Source organism: Hemiscyllium ocellatum, chromosome 17 (assembly GCF_020745735.1).
Source record: "Hemiscyllium ocellatum isolate sHemOce1 chromosome 17, sHemOce1.pat.X.cur, whole genome shotgun sequence".
NCBI classification, from domain to species: domain Eukaryota; kingdom Metazoa; phylum Chordata; class Chondrichthyes; order Orectolobiformes; family Hemiscylliidae; genus Hemiscyllium; species Hemiscyllium ocellatum.
In genome coordinates, this window is record NC_083417.1 from 43,706,823 (window position 1) to 43,727,846 (window position 21,024).

Sequence of the window (21,024 nt, forward strand, 5' to 3'; positions counted from 1 at the left end):
AATATAAATGGATTGGTCAGAAGGGTGTATCAGAGGCAGATGAAATTTAACCCTGAGAAATGTGAAGTGATGCACTTTGGAAAAAAGAATAAGATAAGGGAATACTTAATGAATAGCAAGACACTAGTAAACTCAGAAGAACAGAGAATTAGCAAGTTTTAAGAAATGAAAGTGAACCTTCCAACTCAGCGAGCAAACCTACATCCAGAACAGAGAATCTTGGGATGTTTGTCCACAGATCCCTGAATGCAACATGCCTGGTCGCTCTGACATCTACCATTATGAAGTACTTCAAGAGATTAGTAATGACACACATCAACTTCAGCCTCCAAGACTGTTTTGATCCACTAGAATTCACCTACCATTCCAATAGGTCCACAGCAGATGCCATGTTCCTGGCATGTGAACAGAGGCTGGATAAGCTTAGATTGTTTTCTTTGGACCAGAGAAGATTATAGGGGACCTGATAGAGGTGTGTAAAATTATGAGGGCTATGGGCAGGGTGGGTAGAAAGCAGCTGTTCCCATTAGTTGAAAGATCACTAACAAGGAGCATAGTTTTAAGATGAAAATCAGGAAATCTAGGGGGATTAGACCCAAAGTGTGATGGGTCTCTTGAATGTATTGCCTGGGAGGATACTTGAGACAAAGAAAGCTCACAATCTTTAAGAAGAAGCCAGATGAGCACTTGAATATGATGCAGGGAACAACGTGCCTTATCATGTTAGAATGCTATCTAATGGAATACTACTCTTTCCCCACTCCCCAGCTGAGCATGACACCTTGTACTTGTTCAGAATTGACCTTGGTCCAACTCCTTAATGACATAGAAGGACAGTTTGGGTGAGTTTAAGTACAGCAAAACTCACCCCTTAATTGCTGGAGCTGAAAATATGTTGCTGGAAAAGCGCAGCAGGTCAGGCAGCATCCAAGGAGCAGGAGAATTGACGTTTCAGGCATGAGTCCTTCTTCAGGAATGAGCCCTTCCACTCCTTGGATGCTGCCTGACCTGCTGCGCTTTTCCAGCAACACATTTTCAGCTCTGATCTCCAGCATCTGCAGTCTTCACTTTCTCCTTAATTGTTTGAGTCAGGAAACCCTGTCTGATAAATTATTTGCCATCTGCAAGTAACCAGATAAATATACATTGAATTGGTAATTATATCTTTTACAAAAAATTCAAAACCCTGTTACAATCAAATAAGGAGTGGGTAAATAGATAGCCTTTCAGCCCTCCTCGTTTGATTGTAAAATAGTTAATTGTTATGCAAGCTCTCCCAATTCCTGACATGCCATCCAGGAGCGTTACTTTCAAAGCACATCTGCACTGACTGATGACAATCCAGTCCAAGAGTGCCATCAGTGAACCAAGCCTGATAATTCCTGATTCACAGCAACTAGGACTGTAACCATTGTATGTTAAGCTTTGTTTGCAGTTATAATGCTGAAAAGCTTGAAGAAAATGAGACTTTTCCATTGGAATAGAACATAAATGATTCAATCACCGTCTCCCAAATTATGAAAGGTGATTTTTCACAAAATCATAATGTCACAGAATTCTTAAAGCACAGAAGGAAGCCATTTGGTTCATTGTATCTGCACCAACTCTCTGAACAAGCATTTCACTTCATGCCATTCTCTTGCCTTCCCTCCACAACTCTGCCCCACTGTTTCTTTCTGAATAACTTGATTGTCTTTTGAATGTCTTGATTGAAACCACCTCCCCTACACTCTACATTTTAGATTGCAAGATGGTTGTGTTATTGAAAGGTTGTTTCAGAGTAGCACTTCTAGAAAACTGTGATTGAAGATTATCAATACTGTAGATGAATGAAGAAGAATGATAGAAGAAAGTTCTCATCCAAAGGGTTAGGCAGAACATAGACCATTTGATCAGAAAGAACTAGAGAGATGGAAATTATCAGTTAGAAGGGACTTGGTAAGTATTTGAAATGGAAGAATACCGAATGCCAGGGAAATATGAATTAGACTAGAATGTTCCAGCTGTAGAACTAGTACAAGCATTATAAGCCAAATAACCTCTCTTTGTGCTGTAAATTCTTTGATTTGATGAAATTATGATTTGACTTTCTAAAATCAAAGCATAGTTCGTATGCACAACAAAAATGTTTAATTTAAACCGGCTAAACAGCTGTTATCCATCAACTGATTTATTGTTCTTTTACGTGGAGGTTGCCTTGAGCACCAGAAATTTAATTATCGTATGAAGAAGAAGAAATACTTCATGACATATTACATTAATTGTGCTCAGACTAAAACTTTGGCTGTGATACAATCAGTGTGCTTCAGGAATCAAGATTAAACATTGTCTATTTGATTGATATTTCTGTGTGTGTTTAGAACTTTTTTCATCTTGTTCTGTGATCTTTATTGGCCATCAACCAAAATATTCAACTGAATGTAATCTTGGCTTTGCAGCAAAAGCTATTGGGAGATACAAAATTGTGAAAAATTAATAAACTAGACTAAATGATTTATTAAATGGAGGTCTGCAAGTAGTTGCCAGCCTTGTGATTTGGTATTATTTATTATTGATAAAATTAGATTGAGAAAAGATCACAGCTGATGAGCTTACTTGCTCACATACACTGATTAAGATTTGAATTGCTGTAAGCAAGCTTGACATGAAATTCCTGGTGGGTGGCAGGTAATGACAACATGTAACACCTCCTACAAATCAGAACTCTGCAAACTTTCTCCCTATTCTCATGCATATTGCCACAGAAACATACTCTTGGATTATTCATCCTTCATAAGTAAAATTCCAAAGATCATAAGATATAGGAACAGAATTAGGCTATTCAGCCCATTACATCTGCTCAGCCATTCAATCATGGCTGATATGTTTCTCAACCCCATTCTCCTTTCTCTCCATAACCCTGATCCCCTTACTAATTAAGAACCTATCTATCTTTGTCTTAAATACACGAAATGAGTTGGCCCTCACAGCCGGCAATGAGTTCTATAGATGAAGAAGTTCTGGCTGAAGAAGTTTCTCCTCCTCTCAGTTCTAAAAGGCTGTGTCCCTTCACTCTGAGGCTGTGCCCTCAGGTCTTAGTCTCTCCCACTAGTGGAAACATCTTTTTCACATCCAGTCCATCCAGGCCACTCAATATTCTGTAAGTTTCAATCAAATTTACCCTTATCTTTCTGAACTCCATCGTGTAAAACCACTCCTCATTTAACAAGCTTTTCACCTCTGGAAGCATTCTTGTAGACATCCTCTGGACCCTCTTCAATACCAGCGCATCCTTCCTTAGATATGGGCCCCAAAACTGCTCACAATATTGTAAATGCGGCCTGATCGGAGCTTTGTACAGCCTTAACAATACACCTTGCATTGTAGCCCTCTTGTAATGTATGCTAATATTGCATTAGCTTTCCTAACTGCCAACTAATTTTATATGATATCCTTAAGTGAATCCAGAACAAAGATTTCAAAGTCCCATTGTGCTTCAGATTCCTAATGCCTTTCCCCATTTAGAAAAAAGTCTGTGCAACTATTTTTCCTATCAGTGTGCATAACCTCACATTTTGCCACATTGTGTTCCATCTGCCACTTCTTTGTCCACTCTCCCAGCCTGTCCAAGTCCTTCAGCAGCCTCCTTGCTTTCTCAGCATTGTCTGTCTCTCCAGATATCTTTGTATCATCTGCAAACTTAGCAACAATGCCCTCAGTTCCTTTGTCAAGATCATTAATTTCTAAAGTGAATATTTGTGGTCCCAACATTGACCCCTGGAATTCCACTAGTCACCCTCTGCCATCCTGAAAAACACCTCTTTATCCCCACTCTCTGCCTTCTGCCAGTCAGCCAATCCTCTATTCAAGCCAGTACCTTGTCCCTAACCCCATGGGCTCTTATTTAGATGCCTCCTATGTGGCACCTTGTCAGAAGCCTTCTGGAATTCAAATAGATTATATTCACTGGCTCTCTCTTGCTCAGTGTTTCCTCAAAGAATTTGAACAGACTTATCAGGCATGATCTCCTCATGACAAAATCGTGCTGACTCAGCCCTATTTTACTATGCACTTCCATGTATTTTGCAATCTCATTCTTAATAATGGACTCTAAACCTTATCAACAACTAAGGTCAGTGTAACCAGCCTACAGTTTCCAATCTTCTGCCTCCATCCCTTCTCAAGTAGGTGTATGACATTAGCCATTTACCAGGCCACTGGGCTCCTTGACTCCAGTGATTCCTGAAAGATCACCACCAATACTTCCACAATCTCCTCAAGTATCCCCTTCAGAATCCTGGTGTATAGCCCATTAGTTCTGGGTGATTTATCCATCTTCAGACCTTACAGCTTCCCCAGCACCTTCTCCTGAGGGATGGCAATTGCACAGACCTTTGCCCCCTGACTCCCTTGAAGTTCTGGAATGTTGCTATCTTCCCCCATGAAGACTGATGCAAAGTATCTATTCAGTCCCTCTGCCATTTCTTTGCTCCTCATTACCACTTCTCTAGCCCCATTTTTCAGCAGTCCAAGGTCCACTCTTGCCTCTCTCTTACCTTTTATATATCTTTAAAAAAACTCTTGCAATCTTCTTTTATATTACCAACTAGTTTACTCTCATATTTCATCTTCACTCCAATCCCTCCAACACTCCTCCCCCCCCACCCCCCACCCCTCCCAACCCCACTTATTTCTTGTTTAGTTGTTCTCTTCTGGCTTTCAAAGGCTTTCCAATCCTCTGGCTTCCCACTAATCCTCACCATACTGCTATGCTTTTTCTTTTGCTATTATGCTGTCCCTGAATTCCCTTAATGGTCGCCTCAAACTCTCCTCAGTATGTTTCTTCTTCCTTGGGATGAATTTTAGGCTGGACTCTTGAAATAGCTTTAGAAACTCCTGCCACCGCTGTTCCACTGTCTTCCCTGCTAGGCTCCTCATCCAATCACTTCTGGCTCGCTCTTCCCTTATGTCTTTGTAGCTACCTTTACTCAGTTCCATCAAATACCATTACATCTGATGTTAGCTGCTCCCTTTCAAACGGCAGGAAGATTTCTATCATTTTGTGGTCACTACCTCCAAGGGTTCCTTCATGTTAAATCACTTTAATCAAGTCTGCCTTGACACACATCACCAAATCCAGACTATCCTGTTCCCTAGTGGACTCAATCACAAGCTGTTCCAAAAAAAGGTTTTCTGGACATTACACAAATTCAATTTCTTGAGATCCGCTACCAAACTGATTTTCCTAGTCCATCTGCATATTGAAATTTCCTACGATTATTGTAATAGTGCCTTTCATATTTGCCTTTTCTATCTCCTGAATTATTTTCTTCCCAACATCCTGAATACTTCTAGAAGGCCTGTACACAGCTCCCATTTGCAGTTCCTCAACTCTAACTACACAGATTCTGCAATTTTCGACTCTCTCTCACTTCTTGCTGTCAATGTAATTTTATTTCTTACTAACAAGGAAACCCTGCCCCCTTTACCCATCTGCCTGTCCTTTCAATCGGACCAGTGTCCTTGGATATTTATTTCCTAGTCCTGATCCCCTTGCAGCCATGACTCTGTGAAATGCACAACATTGTATCCATCTATTTCAATCTGTGCTGCAAGTTGCTTTTTATACTGCATGCATTTAAGTACAACAGCTTCAGTCCCGCATTACTGCCCCTCTTCTCATAAATATCCTTTTACCTGTTGTGTCTGAAGTTAGTTTCCAGAGCCTTTCCATACTGTCTATCCTATTACTTATTCTGGAAACTTTAATAACCTTTGCTGAGCTCTCCCTCCTCTTTAACTCTTCCTGTGCAACTGAACTCACCACTCCCCCCAACTGTTTAGTTTAAAGCCTTGCCCTCAGCCCTGGTCAGGTGATCCACCTACTTATTTGGTCCCAGCATGATTCAGGTGGAGCCCATCCCACTGGAGCAGTTCCATCCTTCCCTAGTACTGTTGCCAATATCTCATGAAATTGAATCCCTGTGGATACCACAATAACTGGATCATTCCCATCCCACTCCAAGTTTCTCTGCAGCCCAGATGAGATATTGTGAGTTATCTTTGGGACTTTCGTTCCTGGGCTACAGAGAACAGTGTCCGTTCCCCTGACTAAACTGTCTCCAATTACATCTGCACTTCTCTTGTACCACAGTCGGTTTGCTCATCCTATCAACAGCACCACTTTCATCCACACAGGGAGCAGGAACCTCAAACCTGTTGGACAAGCTCAAGGGTTGAGGCTCCTTCAGAACTACCTCCTAGATCTATTTGCCTCCCTTGTAGTCACACCCTCCTGCCCCGATCACTGATCAAATTTGAGGTGGTTAATCTAAGGGTTAGACTTTATCCTGAAATACAGCTCTCAGGTAATTTTTCCATTCCTGATGTGTCACTGTCCGCATCATCAACTGTCATCAACCCTGAGCCAGAGTTCCTCAAGCAATGAACACTTGCTGCAGATGTAAAAATCATTTACAACAGATGCTGTAACTCAGAAACAAAGTTTCTTGTAAAGCTCAGCAGGTCTCTTAGCATTTGTGGAGAGAAAACAAGAGTTCACGTTTCGGGACTTGAAACACCATGAGACATGCCTTGAGCTTGATTTTTATTTCAGGGTTGGGAACCTGCTGACACCTAAAACACCTCCAGTCCTAACTTCACAACACCATCTTTAAATGTACTGCCCAGTTGGTCTAGAGGTGAGCTTGTGGTACTGGTATGAAGGGCACAGCTGGCAGAATCTGACAGTGGCAACGGCAACACCGAAGTAGCAAAACTGTGAAATTAATGGTAATGCACACAATTCAACACTGCAAATACAGTTCGGAGTATTTTTCTTCACAAGTTTAAAAAAATGCCTTAACTCCTGCCCACATTGAACTTGACAGCTGTGCACCAATGTGCACCAAATCATTCAGGCTGGTGATTTAAGGTTGAAAATTAAATTCTCCCTCTCCTTAACCCATTAACAAGTTCCTCAAGGAGCTTCAGAAGTTGTTAATTGGAGACGAATGGCATTCCAACTCCTTCCCCATCGACTTTGAAAATTTGAGAGCATCTGGGAGGCATCAAGATCCAGAAATGACTTCAATCAATCTTCAATCCAAACCCACTTGTGCTCAAAGCTCTTTGAAAGTTTAGCCATTTAAGTTAGATATTTGCAGAACTTTTCGTTCAAGGGTCTATATTGTTCCTGCCTCTGTATGTTCGAAGCAGTGATTCTGCATGCTCCGAATTTGTAAAATGCAGAAAAAATATAACTGAGAACAAATATATCTATACATTTAATAGAGGCAAAGTGGCTCACAGTGCCAGGGACCTGGGTTCGATTCTTGCCTTAGGCTTTCTGTCTGTGTAGAATTTGTACATTCTCCCCGCGTCTACATGGGTTTCCTTCCACAATCCAAAGATGTGCTGGTTAGGTGAATTGGCCATGCTAAATTGCCCATAGTGCAAGGTGCATTTGTCAGGGGTAATATAGATAGGTAGGACCCCACCACCAGGGATATATTTCCCTCCCCTCCCCTATCAGCGTTCCGCAAAGACCACTCCCTTCGTGACTCCCTCGTCAGGTCCACACCCCCCACCAACCCAACCTCCACTCCCGGCACCTTCCCCTGCAACCGCAGGAAATGCAAAACTTGCGCCCACACCTCCTCCCTTACTTCTCTCCAAGGCCCCAAGGGATCCTTCCATATCTGCCACAAATTCACCTGCACCTCCACACACATCATCCATTGCATCCGCTGCACCCGATGTGGCCTCCTCTATATTGGGGAGACGGGCCGCCTACTTGAGGAACGCTTCAGGGAACACCTCTGGCACGCCCGGACCAACCAACCCAACCACCCCGTGGCTCAACACTTTAACTCTCCCTCCCCACCAAGGACATGCAGGTCCTTGGACTCCTCCATCGCCAGAACATAACAACATGACAGTTGGAGGAAGAGGACCTCATCTTCCGCCTGGGAGCCCTCCAACCACAAGGGATGAACTCAGATTTCTCCAGTTTCCTCATTTCCCCTCCCCCCACCTTGTCTCAGTCGATTCCCTCGAACTCAGCACCGCCCTCCTAACCTGCAATTTTCTTCCTGACCTCTCCGCCCCCACTCCACTCTGGCCTATCACCCTCACCTTGACATCCTTCCACCTATCATATCTCCATCGCCCCTCCCCCAAGTCCCTCCTCCCTACCTTTTATCTTAGCCTGCTGGACACACTTTCCTCATTCCTGATGAAGGGCTTGTTCCTGAAACGTCGAATTTCCTGTTCCTTGGATGCTGCCTGACCTGCTGCGCTTTAACCAGCAACACATTTTCAGCTAATATAGGTAGGGGAATAGGTCTGGGTGGGTTACTCTTCAGAGGGTCAGTTTAGACTTGTTGGGCTGAAGGGCCTGTTTCCATACTGTAGGGAATCTAACCTAATCTAAAAAAATGCGCATTAAATCTCATTCTTGTTCTCAAGTGCTCTCCTCAAAGAAAGGTCCAAACCACAGTGCTCTGATCTCCACCACCCCCATAGGGAAAGGGAAACAGGTCCCAAATCAACCCCAGCCAGAATGAGATTTGAACCCTGTGCTTGTTGGCACCACTCTGACCAAGACTGCCTGTCCAGCCAACTAAGCCAATCATATTATTTGCTTAACATGGCTCAAATGTTATTTGTCAACCAACAATCCAAGCCTGAATTTTGTCCAGGTCTTGCTATATTTGGGTTCATGTTGCTCCCCAGTGTCTGAGGGGGAATTGTGAATGGAAATGAACACTGTGTAATCACTGTGAGAACATCCTCACTTCTGACCATCTGACTGGGGGAAGGTCATTGATGAAGCAGCTAAGATGGTTGAGCCTCAGACACTACTCTGAGGAACTCTTGTCGTGGTGTCCTGGAGCTAAGATGACCGATCTCCAACAGGGATAATCTTCATTTTTTCTCAGTATGATTCCAACCATGATGCCATGACCGGGGCAAAAAAATTGGAAAAAGTTGTGTTGGAACAAATTATGATGTTTCTCCTGAATTAATGCATGAAATGTTACTCTTTTTTTTCTTCGCAACACAGCTAATTTGCATTGTGGTACCAATTACACAATGGAGCTAAGTAAGAGAATTTGCTGCTTTAATGGCAAAACTGCCTCTGGGTATTCATATAACCAGAGACTGCTGCAAACCCTTCCTCCAACCCCATAGATGCTGCCAGGTTGAAACCAGGAAGTAAAAGCTACTCAATTACTTCAACTGTTACAGTTAGCAAAATAGATGCTTAGAATATTTACATGTGATTGAGTGAGAAGCTAAATTATCATAAACAAACATTTATAGCAGCAGTAATGACGAACTTAGTACACTGTTAAAGAAATAGTTATTTCACATTTAGCAATGTGATTAACTGAATACCCTGCTTGATAACATCATTGCTGCTGGACACCTGAAGATTCCCTTGAATTTTTCTTTCAAAGGGCCAGTTCAGGCATTACAAGCCAATGGCCTCTGACTGTACTGGTTGTTGCTTTGATTTTATAAGTCTGCCTACATATGCCTTTGAACTGAGTGAACTGAGCAATCTTTTTTTCCCTCAAATATATCTTGAAGTGGATGCCAGCTATCTGAAGAATATCCCTAGTGAAAACTTCAAATCTTTGAACACATCACTGGCATACCAAATAGTTTGGGGCTAAGTAATAATTATTTCCCCCTGACAGTGGTAAATTTGTTAACTGCTATCATTTTGCAGGTTTGAAGTATTCAAGTAATCAATCATGTTTGTCTGACAATGACTAGTATGTCTAGAAAGATAGGTTATCTTCTCCTGAAACAAGCAACTGTTCTCCAGATGGAGTTTGTATATTTGTCTCTCTGCCCTCCACGCAGACAAAAATATTTTATAGAGTACTGCTGACTGAAATAAAATTCCTACTGACGATGCTTAGTCTGGTTAGAAACTAAAAGACAACTTGAGGTTGAGTTGAGTTAACATTGAGTTAGCATTTAGCTAAACATACATGCTAAAAACTTTAGGATATGGTGCAGGATGGAGTTTGTATCACTACATTTAAATTGGTAGAAAGTTATATATTTCAGGTGACAATTACCAGTGAGTAAGAATGATATTTTCGTTGCAGTGTGATCCAAATGATGGAATAAGTAGGGTAATGATAGAGATCTACTATCATTAATTAAACCTCAGCACAACTCCAACACAATTTGGGTAGTAGTATGATAATTAATTCAGTAAAGATTTGAGATGCAAAGAGTCACAAAAAACAAATAGCACCTAATTCCGTGTGCAAACATAAATTTTAGAGGAACCATGGAAACACATGAGATATTGAGGCATAGAAAACATGTTTTATTGAGTTCTTGATTAATTTCATAACTATAAGCCATAAGTATAAAGTTAGCCTGGAACAGTATTATTTTAGAGCAATACATCAGTGCTATTTTCTGGGTCTGTAGATTGTGAAGGAGCAAAGATGGCCTTTAGTAAGTGATATGCTTATCCTGTCAAATGTCAGAGTTTAGGGAGTGTTTCCATGTTACTGATGATTATGTCTGCAGGAAGTGTATTTGGTTGTGAATCCTATCATATCACATGGATCAGTTAGAGCAGCTGTTAGTGGTAATACGAAATTTACAGTAGCTAGCAAGTATGATGGATTGCAGTTATAGGAAGGGAGAAAGGCTGCATATATAGTTAGGTAGATGGGTCAACTCCAGGAAAGGTAGGAGGGGTAGGCAGGTAGTGCATAAGTCTCCAGTGGTTATCCCCATCTCAAACAAGTACGCTGTTCTGGAAACTGTAGGGGATGATAGACTTTCAGTGGAATGTATCATGAAAAGTCAAGTTTCTGGTACTGAGTCTAATGTAGTGAGGGATATGTCAGGATCCAAGCAATCGATTGTCATAGGGGCACAGACAGACGTTTCTGTGGCCAGTGGTGAAAAATCAGAATGGTGTGTTGCCTTCCTGGTGCCAGGATCAAGGATGTCTTGGAGAGGGTGCAGAATATTCTCAAGGGGAAGAGGGACCAGCAGGAGGTCATTGTACACATTGGGATCAATGACATAAGAAGGGAAAAGGATAAGATTCTGAAGGGAGAATATAGAAAATTAGGCAGGAATTTAAAAAGCAAGACCTCAAGGTAGTAATATCTGGATTACTCCTGGTGCTATGAGCTAGTGAGTGTAGGAATAGGAGGATAGAGCAGATGAATGTGTGGCTGAGGAGCTGGTACAGGGGAGAGGGGTTCACATTTTTGGATATTGGAATTCTTTTGAGGTAGAAGTGACCTGTACAAGAAGGATGGATTGCACCTGAATTGGAAGGGGACTAATATACTGGCAGGGAGAATTGCTAGAGCTGCTCGGGAGGATTTAAACTAGTAAGATAGGGGTGTGGGACCCATGGAAATAGTGAGGAAAGCGATCATTCTGAGACTGGTACAGGTGGGAAAAGGAATGAGTCAAATAGTCAGGGCAGGTGGGAGCAAAGCAGAGAAAAAGGTAAGACTGATAAACTAACCTCCATTTATTTCAATGCAAGAGGCCTAACAGGGAAAGCAGATGGACTCAGAGCATGGTTATGAATATGAGGCTGGGATATCTTAGCAATTACAGAGACATGGCCCAGGGATGGACAGGACTCGCAGTTTAATGCTCCAGGTCACAAATGTGATAAGAAGGATAGAAAAGAGGGCAAGAGAGGAGGCGAAGTGGTGTTTTTGAAAAGGAATAGCATTATGGCTGTACTGAGGGAGGATATTCTTGGGAATACATCCAGGGACATTATTATGAGATATTATATATTATGATATATGAGATATTTGGGTGGAACTGAGAAATAAGAAAGGAATGATCACCTTATTTGGATTGTATTATAGACTCCTCTCAATAATCAGTGGGAAATTGAGGAAAAAAATTTGTAAGAAGATCTCAGTGATTTGTAAAAATAATAGGGTGGTTGTGGGAGGGTATTTTAACTTTCCAAACATAGACTGGGACTGCCATAGTATTAAGGGTTTAGATCAAAAGGAATTTGTTAAGTGTGTACAAGAACATTTTCTGATTCAGTATGTGGATGTACCTACTAGAAAAAGTGCAAAACTTGACCTACTCTTGGGAAATAAGGCAGGACAGGGGATTGAGGTGTCAGCGGGGGAGCACTTTGGGGCAAGCAACCATAATTCTATTATTGTGGTTCTGTTCGCCGAGCTGGAAGTTTTTGTTGCAAACGTTTCGTCCCCTGGCTAGGCGACATCATCAGTGCTTTGGAGCCTCCTGCGAAGCGCTTCTTTGATATTTCTTCCGGTATTTATAGTGGTCTGTCCTTGCCGCTTCCGGTTGTCAGTTTCAGCTGTCCGCTGTAGTGGTTGGTATATTGGGTCCAGGTCGATGTGTTTGTTGATGGAGTTTGTGGATGAATGCCATGCCTCTAGGAATTCCCTGGCTGTTTTCTGTTCTGAAATCAACAGATGCCTAAGAGAAAGACCACGGAACGAGGACATGCCATAACCAAAAGGACTAGCCACACTACCATACATCAGGAGCGTTTCAGAACTGACAGCCAGACTACTGCGACCCTTAGGACTCATAACGGCACACAAACCAACAGCCACGCTCAAACAACAACTTACTAGAACGAAGGACCCGATACCCAACATGAGCAAAACTAATGTAGTATACAAAATACCATGCAAGGACTGCACAAAACACTATATAGGACAAACAGGAAGACAGCTAACAATCTGCATACATGAACATCAACTAGCCACGAAACAACACGACTAGCTATCCCTAGTAGCCACACACGCAGACAACAAGCAACATGAATTCGACTGGGACAACACTACTATCATAGGGCAAGCCAGACAGAAAACAGCCAGGGAATTCCTAGAGGCATGGCATTCATCCACAAACTCCATCAACAAACACATCGACCTGGACCCAATATACCAACCACTACAGCGGACAGCTGAAACTGACAACCGGAAGCGGCAAGGACAGACCACTATAAATACCGGAAGAAACATCAAAGAAGCGCTTCGCAGGAGGCTCGAAAGCACTGATGATGTCATCTAGCCAGGGGACGAAACGTTTGCAACAAAAACTTCCAGCTCGGCGAACAGAACCACAACAATGAGCACCCGAGCTACAAATCTTCGCACAAACTTTGAGTAATTCTATTAGTTTTAAAATAGTGATAGAAAAGGATAGACCAGATCTAAAAGTTGAAGTTCTAAATTGGATGAAGGTCTATTCTGATGGTATTAGGCAAGAACTTTCAAAAGCTGATTGGGGGGATATGTTTGCAGGTAAAGGGACATGGAAAATGGGAAGCCTTCAGAAATGAAATAACGAGAGTCCAGAGACAGTATATTCCTGTTAGGATGAAAGGAAAGGCTGGTAGATATTGGGAATGCTGGATGACTAGAAAAATTGAGGTTTTGATAAAGAAAAAGAAGGAAGCATATGTCAAGTATAGACAGTAGAGACTGAGTGAATCCTTAGAAGAGTACAAATGCAGTAGGAGTATACTTAAGAGGGAAATCAGGTGGGCAAAAAGGGGACATGGGAAAGCTTTAGCAATTATGATTAAGGAGAATCCAAAGGGTTTTTACAAATATATTAAGGGCAAAAGGGTAACTAGAGATAGAATAGGGTCCCTCAAAGATCAGCAAGATAGCCTATGTGTGGAGCTGCAGGAGATGAGGGACATTCTAAATTAGTATTTTGCATCAGTATTTACTGTAGAAAAGGACATGGAAGATTTGGAGTACAGGAAATCAATGGTAATATCTTGAAAAATGTCCATATTACAGAATGTCTTAAAACATGTGAAAGTAGATAAATCCCCAGGACCTGATCAAGTGAACCTGAGACTTCTGTGGGAAACTAGGGAAGTGATTGCTGGGCCCCTTGCTGAAATATTTGTATCATCGAAAGTCACAGTTGAGGTGCTGGAAGACTGGAGATTGGCTAATGGGGTGTCACTGTTTAAGAAAGGTGGTAAGGACATGCCAGGGAACTATAGACCAGTGAGCCTGACATTGTGGTGGGTAGGTTGTTGGAGGGAGTCCTGAGGGACAGGATGTACATGTATTTGGAAAGGCAAGGACTGATGAGGGATTGTCAACGTGGCTTTGTGCATGGGAAATCATGTCTCATGAACTTGATTAAGGTTTTTGAATAAATAACAAAGAAGATTGATGAGGGCAGAGTGGAAGGCATGATCTATATGGACTTCAGTAAGGCATTCAACAAGGTTCCCCATGGGAGACTGGTTGGCAAGGTTATTTCTCATGGAGTACAGGGAGAACTAACCATTTGGATACAGAACTGGCTTGAAGATAAAAGGCAGAGGGTGATGGTGGAGGGTTGTTTTTTCAGACTGGAGGCTTGTGACCAGTGGAGTGCTACAAGGATCGGTGCTGGGTCCACTGATTTTTGACATTTATATAAATGATTTGGATATGAGCATAAGAGGTATAGTTAGTAAGTTTGCAGATAACACCAAAATTGGAGGTGTAGTGGACAGTGAAGAAGGTTACCTCAGATTACAATGGGATCTTGATCAGATGGGCAAATGGGCTGAGGGGTAGCAGATAGAGTTTAATTTGATAAATGCGAGGTTTTATACTTTGGAAAAGCAAATCAGAGCAGGACTTAAACACGTAATGGTAAGGGCCTGGGGAGTGTTGCTGAACAAAGACACCTTGGAGTGCAGGCTCATAGTTCCATGAAAGTGGAGTCAGAGTCATAGGGTAGTGAAGAAGGCATTTGGTATACTTTCCTGTATTGGACAGTGCATTGAGAATAGAGTTGAAAGGTCATATTGCAATTTAACAGGCCATTGGTTAGGCCACCTTTGGATTATTGCATGCAATTCTAGTCTCCCTCCTTTTGGAAGGATGTTGTGAAACTTGAAAGGGTTCAGAAAAGATTTACAAGGATGTTATCAGGGGTGGAGGATTTGAGCTAGAGTGAGAGGCTGAATAGGCTGGGGCTGTTTTCCCTGGAGTGTTGGAGGCTGAGGGGTGACCTTATAAAGGTTTATAAAATCATGAGAGACATGGATAGGGTAAATAGACAAGGTCTTTTCTTTGGAGTGGGTGAGTCCAGAACTAGAGGGCATAGATTTTGAGTGGAGAGAGGGGAAAGATTTAAAAGGGACCTAAAGGTAAATTTTTCCACACAAAGAGTTGTGCATGTATGGAATGTGCTGCCAGAGGAAATGGTGGAGGCTGCTATAATTTCAACATTTAAAAGGCATTTATATGGGTATATGAATAGGAAGGGCTTAAAGGGATATGGGCCAAGTGTTGGAAAATGGGACTAGATTAGATTAGAATATCTGGTCAGCATGGACAAGTTGGACTGAAGGGTCTGTTTCTGTGTTGTACATCTCTATGACTCTCTAACCACTTGCAGAAGATTTAACTAAGATATAATATTATACAATAATTACCATGAACAAGATCCATCATGCACTTGGATAAGGAGCAATGACAAGGGGAAACAATCACTCACAGCAGACACCAGTATAACTTGGGCCTGCCAGTGAAACAAGTCTGGACTGTTTACTATTCAACAGAACATGCAAGTTCTTTACTCTAATTTTTTAGTGGTGATATTTCACATTCAGAAGTCAGTAGTTAAATTGCTAGCACAATAATTTAGTACTTTATTCAAGCAAATGTTTTGCCTTTCCTTTAGGAAAGCTGTGTTGTCTTTAGCTTAAAAAAAAACTAAATGATTGCAAGATAACTTTCTTGACTCATAAATTAATTTAAGTAATTAGTGCAAGAGTGAGTTTTCAAGATGTTCTAGGCCCTTTGTCACAGTGAGGACTGGAATAGGAAGTTAGGGTGAAAGAAAGTGTAACTGGAGAGATGGTGCGAGTGGAAAGGTATTAGATTTCTGACTCAGAGGCAGGTGGGGCCTGTACAAGGGGATGGGTTAGATTTTAGCAGAACTGGATACGGTGTGTTGGGTTTTATTGGGAGAGGGATTGAGTTCCGGAGTTGTGATGCCATGCTGCACCTGTACAAAACGCTAGTGCGGCCTCATTTGGAAAATTGTGTACAGTTCTGGTCACCCCATTACAGGAAGGATGTGGAAGCATTGGAAAGGCTGCAGAGGAGATTTACCAGGATGTTGCCTGGTCTGGAGCGAAGGTCTTATAAAGAAAGGCTGAGGGACGTGGGTCTTTTTTCATTGGAGAGAAGAAGCTCAGAGGGTATTTAATAGAGACATACAAGATGATTAGAGGATTACTTATGGTGGACAGTGAGAGCCTTTTTCCTAAGATGATGATGTCGGCATGTATGAGAGGGCATTGATACAAATTGAGAGGTGATAGATTTAATACAGATGTCAGAGGTTGGTTCTTTACTCAGAAAGTGATAAGGGTGTGGAATGCCCTTCCTGCCAATGTAGTTAACTCAGCCACATTAGGGCCATTTAACAGTCCTTGGATAAGCATATGGATGATGATGGGATTGTGTTGGGGTGGCTTCGATTAGTTCACAGGTCAGCGCAACAGTGAGGGCCGAAGGGCCTGGTCTACACTGTATTGTTCTATGGTCAATGGAACCAAGATCCTTACAGGGATAATTGCTAGGGCTATTGAGAACGGTTTTAACTAGCTTGGCAGGGGCAGAGAAAAGTGGTGATAAATTCATATAGAAGAGAAACAGAGCTGGCGATGGTAGGACAGAAAGGATTTAAAAAGTTTGGAAGAAACAAGGGCCAGCATCAAGTAAGGTCAAAAAACAGAAAAAATTTAAAAATGCTAAATTAAAGGCACTCTATCTGAATGCATGCAATATTCGAACAAGCTGGAGGAATGATGAGGGAATTTATTCAAATGTCCCTGTGCTAGATAATCAAATCTGAATTCAATAGAAATCTGGAGTAAAATGCTCACCGTATGTCCACTGTGCAACCACTGATAATTGCTGTAAAAATCCATCCTTCAAATTGATACCCTTCTGAAAAGAAAATCTTACCCAATATGGCCTACACATGACTTCGGACCCATGTTGGTTGATTCCTGTCTCACCCCTGAAGTGACTTAGTAAGTCTCTCATTTCTTGGACAATTAGGGGATCTCCAACAAATTCTGACTTGGCTGGTGACACTCAGAAGCCAGGAACAAAACAAAAAAAAAGTTGATAGCACAAATAGAAGTTAACAGGTATGATCTAATTGCCTTTACACAGACATTGCTGCAGTGCAACTAAGATAGAGATCTGAACAGTCCAGGGCATTCAGCATTTAGAAGGATGCGTAAAAGGGCAAATGAGGTGGGGTAGTGCTGTTAATAAAGGATAAGAACAGTAGATTAATGAGAGAAGGTGTTAGATTGAACAATCAAGATGTAAGTCAGTTTGTTTGGAACTAAGAAGCAAAGATGCAGTCAGTTAAGTGGGTGGGCAGGATATAATGACACATAGGATATAACATGGAAAGATGTGAAGGTATCCACTTTGGCAGGGAAAGCAGAAATACACATTCTAAAATGGGATTTAAGAATTTTCAAAGGGATTTGATGTCCTTGATTCCAAGACACTGAAAATTAACATGCAGTTGCAACAAGCAATTTGGAAGGCAAATTTTTTTAGATTAGATTACTTACAGTGTGGAAACAGGCTCTTCGGCCCAACAAGTCCACACCGACCTGCCGAAGCGCAACCACCCAGACCCATTCCCCTACATTTACCCCTTCACCTAACATTACGGGCAATTTAGCATGGCCAATTCACCTAACCCGCACATTTTTGGATTGTGGGAGGAAACCGGAGCACCCGGAGGAAACCCACGCAGACACTGGGAGAATGTGCAAACTCCACACAGTCAGTCGCTTGAGGTGGGAATTGAACCCGGGTCTCTGGCGCTGTGAGGCAGCAGTGCTAACCACTGTGCCACCCACAAATGTTTGGTTGACTTTCAAGATGCAGGTGAGATGAGTGAAATGGTGAAATTAGATCATATGGGACTGGGACACAATGTGTAAGGCTCCAGAGATGTCATCCTGTATTTAACATATACTTTGTTGTTCACTGATATAGCTGTGGACTACCTTCTCTTGACAACCCAGACAAGAATGCGCAGAAGTAAAGTTGAGGTGTTGGAGATAGACACAAGCTCCCAAGCAGCTAATCCATCAGACGCTTCTAAAACCAGCTCCCCTATATGTGACAGTGTCCACAAATCACACATAGAACTCATCAGCCATTTCAGAATCTCTTAATCCAGAATGGACGCAAGTCATCCTCAACCCCAAAGAACTGCTTACTAATAAGGATCAAACTGCTAATCCTTCCAACACTTCCCCAACATTCTCTAAAGGGAAAAAGTGTGTGTGAAGACACAAAACAAGTGCAAACCTGTTCCACTCTTAAACCTAGAAACAAGCGAGTAAGAATTACTGCTGGCATTATTAAGAAAGGCCTTCTTTTAATTCTGTCTATTTCAATTCTGGATTTATAAGGCAGAACTTAAGGAAGGAACTTCTTCCTTTAAATACAGAAGAATGTCATGAAAGTATTGAATGTTTGGCAGCTATTATTAATAGCACAAACTTTCAGCTTTTAAAAAAAAAAATCTTCTTCTATGGAAATACTGCTAATTTTAACAATTAACTATTGTGAATAAAAACATAGTTTGCTATGAATAAAGGAGGTGAAGAGAGCCATCTTAAGTGTGTATGAGCTTGTGCCAGAAGCCTATAGTCAACGTTTCAGGAATCCAAGGATGCACCCTGTTCAAACCTACATTGGGTTTGAAAGGATCAAACAAAGTAATTTTGATGAGTCGATAAGTGCATTAAAAATAGAGCAAACCTATGATGCTCTCAGAGAGACAATGATTTTGGAGGAGTTCAAAAATTCACTTTCTGAAGTAGTGAGAACCCATCTGGAAGAGCAGAGAGTTAAAACGACAAGATTAGCAGCTGAAATGGCTGATGGTTATGAGTCGGTCCATAAATCAAAGTTTGGCCTCCAAAATCATTTTCAATCCAATAGGGGTAGAAATTGGGGTAAAGAGAAATCCTCACGTGGAAAACGAAAGGTAGATCTCAGTGAAGATTATAAGGATAACTTACACAGGGTAAAAAGGAAATCCTTGAACGGGACAGAGAAATTTAAAAGCTACAATAAAGTAGGCAACATGAAATCACAGTGTTGGTGGCTTAGAAAAATCACTGGGAAGCCAGGTGTAGGAAAACAGGATAAACCAGTGAATTTTGTTGGAGTGATTACAGAAAGCACAGTGGATGCACCACAATGTACAACCTGGTTGGAAGTTGGTTTAGGAAGAAGTGCCACACCTTCTTAAATCATATATCTGTGAAGGTAAAGTTTACTTGGGTAGGCCAGGAGCAACAGGAGATTACAAGAGGTGGGGCGGCACGGTGGATCAGTGGTTATTTAGCACTGGTGCATCACAGCGCCAGGGACCCAGGTTCAATTCCAGCCTCTGGCAAGTGCCCGTGTGGAGTTTGCACATTCTCCTCATGTCTGTGTGGGTTTCCTTCGGTTTCCTCCCACAGACTAAAGATGTGCAGGTTAGGTGAATTGGCCAAGCTAAATTGCCCGTGGTGTTCAGGAATGTGTAGGTTAGGTGCATTAGTCAGGGGAAATGTAGAGCAATAGGGTAGGGGAATGGGTCTGGGTGGGAAACTCTTCGGAGGGTTGATGTTGACTTATTGGACCCAAGGGCCTGTTTCCACACTATAGGGATTCAATAAACACAATATTAAGAGACACAGGATCCTGTCAATCTGTGATGTTGAAAGATGAGGAGATATGCACTTCAGAAGGACTATTGCCAGAATAAGTGCTAGTGACAGGAATTCATGGTGAGATAAGAAGCACTCAATTATGTAAGCTCATTGGATGCTGCTTGAACTGTTGTGCTCTTTCAGCACCACTGATCCAGAATATGTAAGGTGAGGTCAAAGTGGATAGTGAAGAGTGGCGAAGTCATGGTAGGAGTACTGGGCAAACTCTCAGCTCCAGGAATATAGTTTGTCCTTGCCAACGATATAGCTGATTCACTGGTAGGAGTACTACCTACAGTGGTCGAAAAGTCAGTGGAGACTCAAAAACTGAAGTATTGCAGGGCACATATCCTGGGATTTTTCCTGAAGGTGTGACAACAAGGTCACAAAGTCACCAGTTTAAACAAGAGAGATCAAAGAGCGCAGATAAGAAATTTGAAATGGAATTAGCAGAGATCCTGTTTGATTAGATGGTTGGCACAAACCAAGAGCAGATAGATGACAATATAGACATCTTTAGCTCAGAAAAATTGACTGCGTAATAGAAGAAAGATGAAAATTTAAAGGAATTGTATGAAAAGGCATACACAGAAACGAATCTGAATGAATTGCTTAATGTTATTATTGTAAAAATGAAGTCTTAATGAGGAAATGGAGACTATCATATATTCAGGCAGGTGAGAAATGGACAGAAATTCCTCAAAATCTGTTGCCAGTGGGATACAGAAAGGAGGTGTTGCAAGTGGCACATGAGCTACCACTTGGGATTCATTTAGGGGTGATGAAAGCTCAAGCTAAAATACAAAAACATTTTTACTGGTCTGGACTGCACAAGGATGGAGGTGAAATTTGCCAGACATGCCACACATGTCAGGTAATTGCAAAACCACAGGCAGTAATAAAACCCATACCTTTAATACCTATTCCTGCATTTGAGGAACCTTTGACAAGAGTTTTAATTGATTGCGTAGGACACCTACCTCAAACAAGAATGGTGGACCTTTATTTGTTAACAATAATGGATGTGTTCACTAAACAATATCACAGCTAAAAGAACTATAGAGGAGTTACTCAAATTTTGCACAAAATATGGATTATCAACAGAAATACAATCAGATCAAGGCTCAAACTTACTTGGAAATTACTCAAGGAAGCTATGGACAGCTTAGGTATAAAACAATTAAATCTACTGCATACCATCCAGAGTCGCAGGGAGCACTAGAAAGGTGGCATCAGACATTAAAGACCCCTGTTGA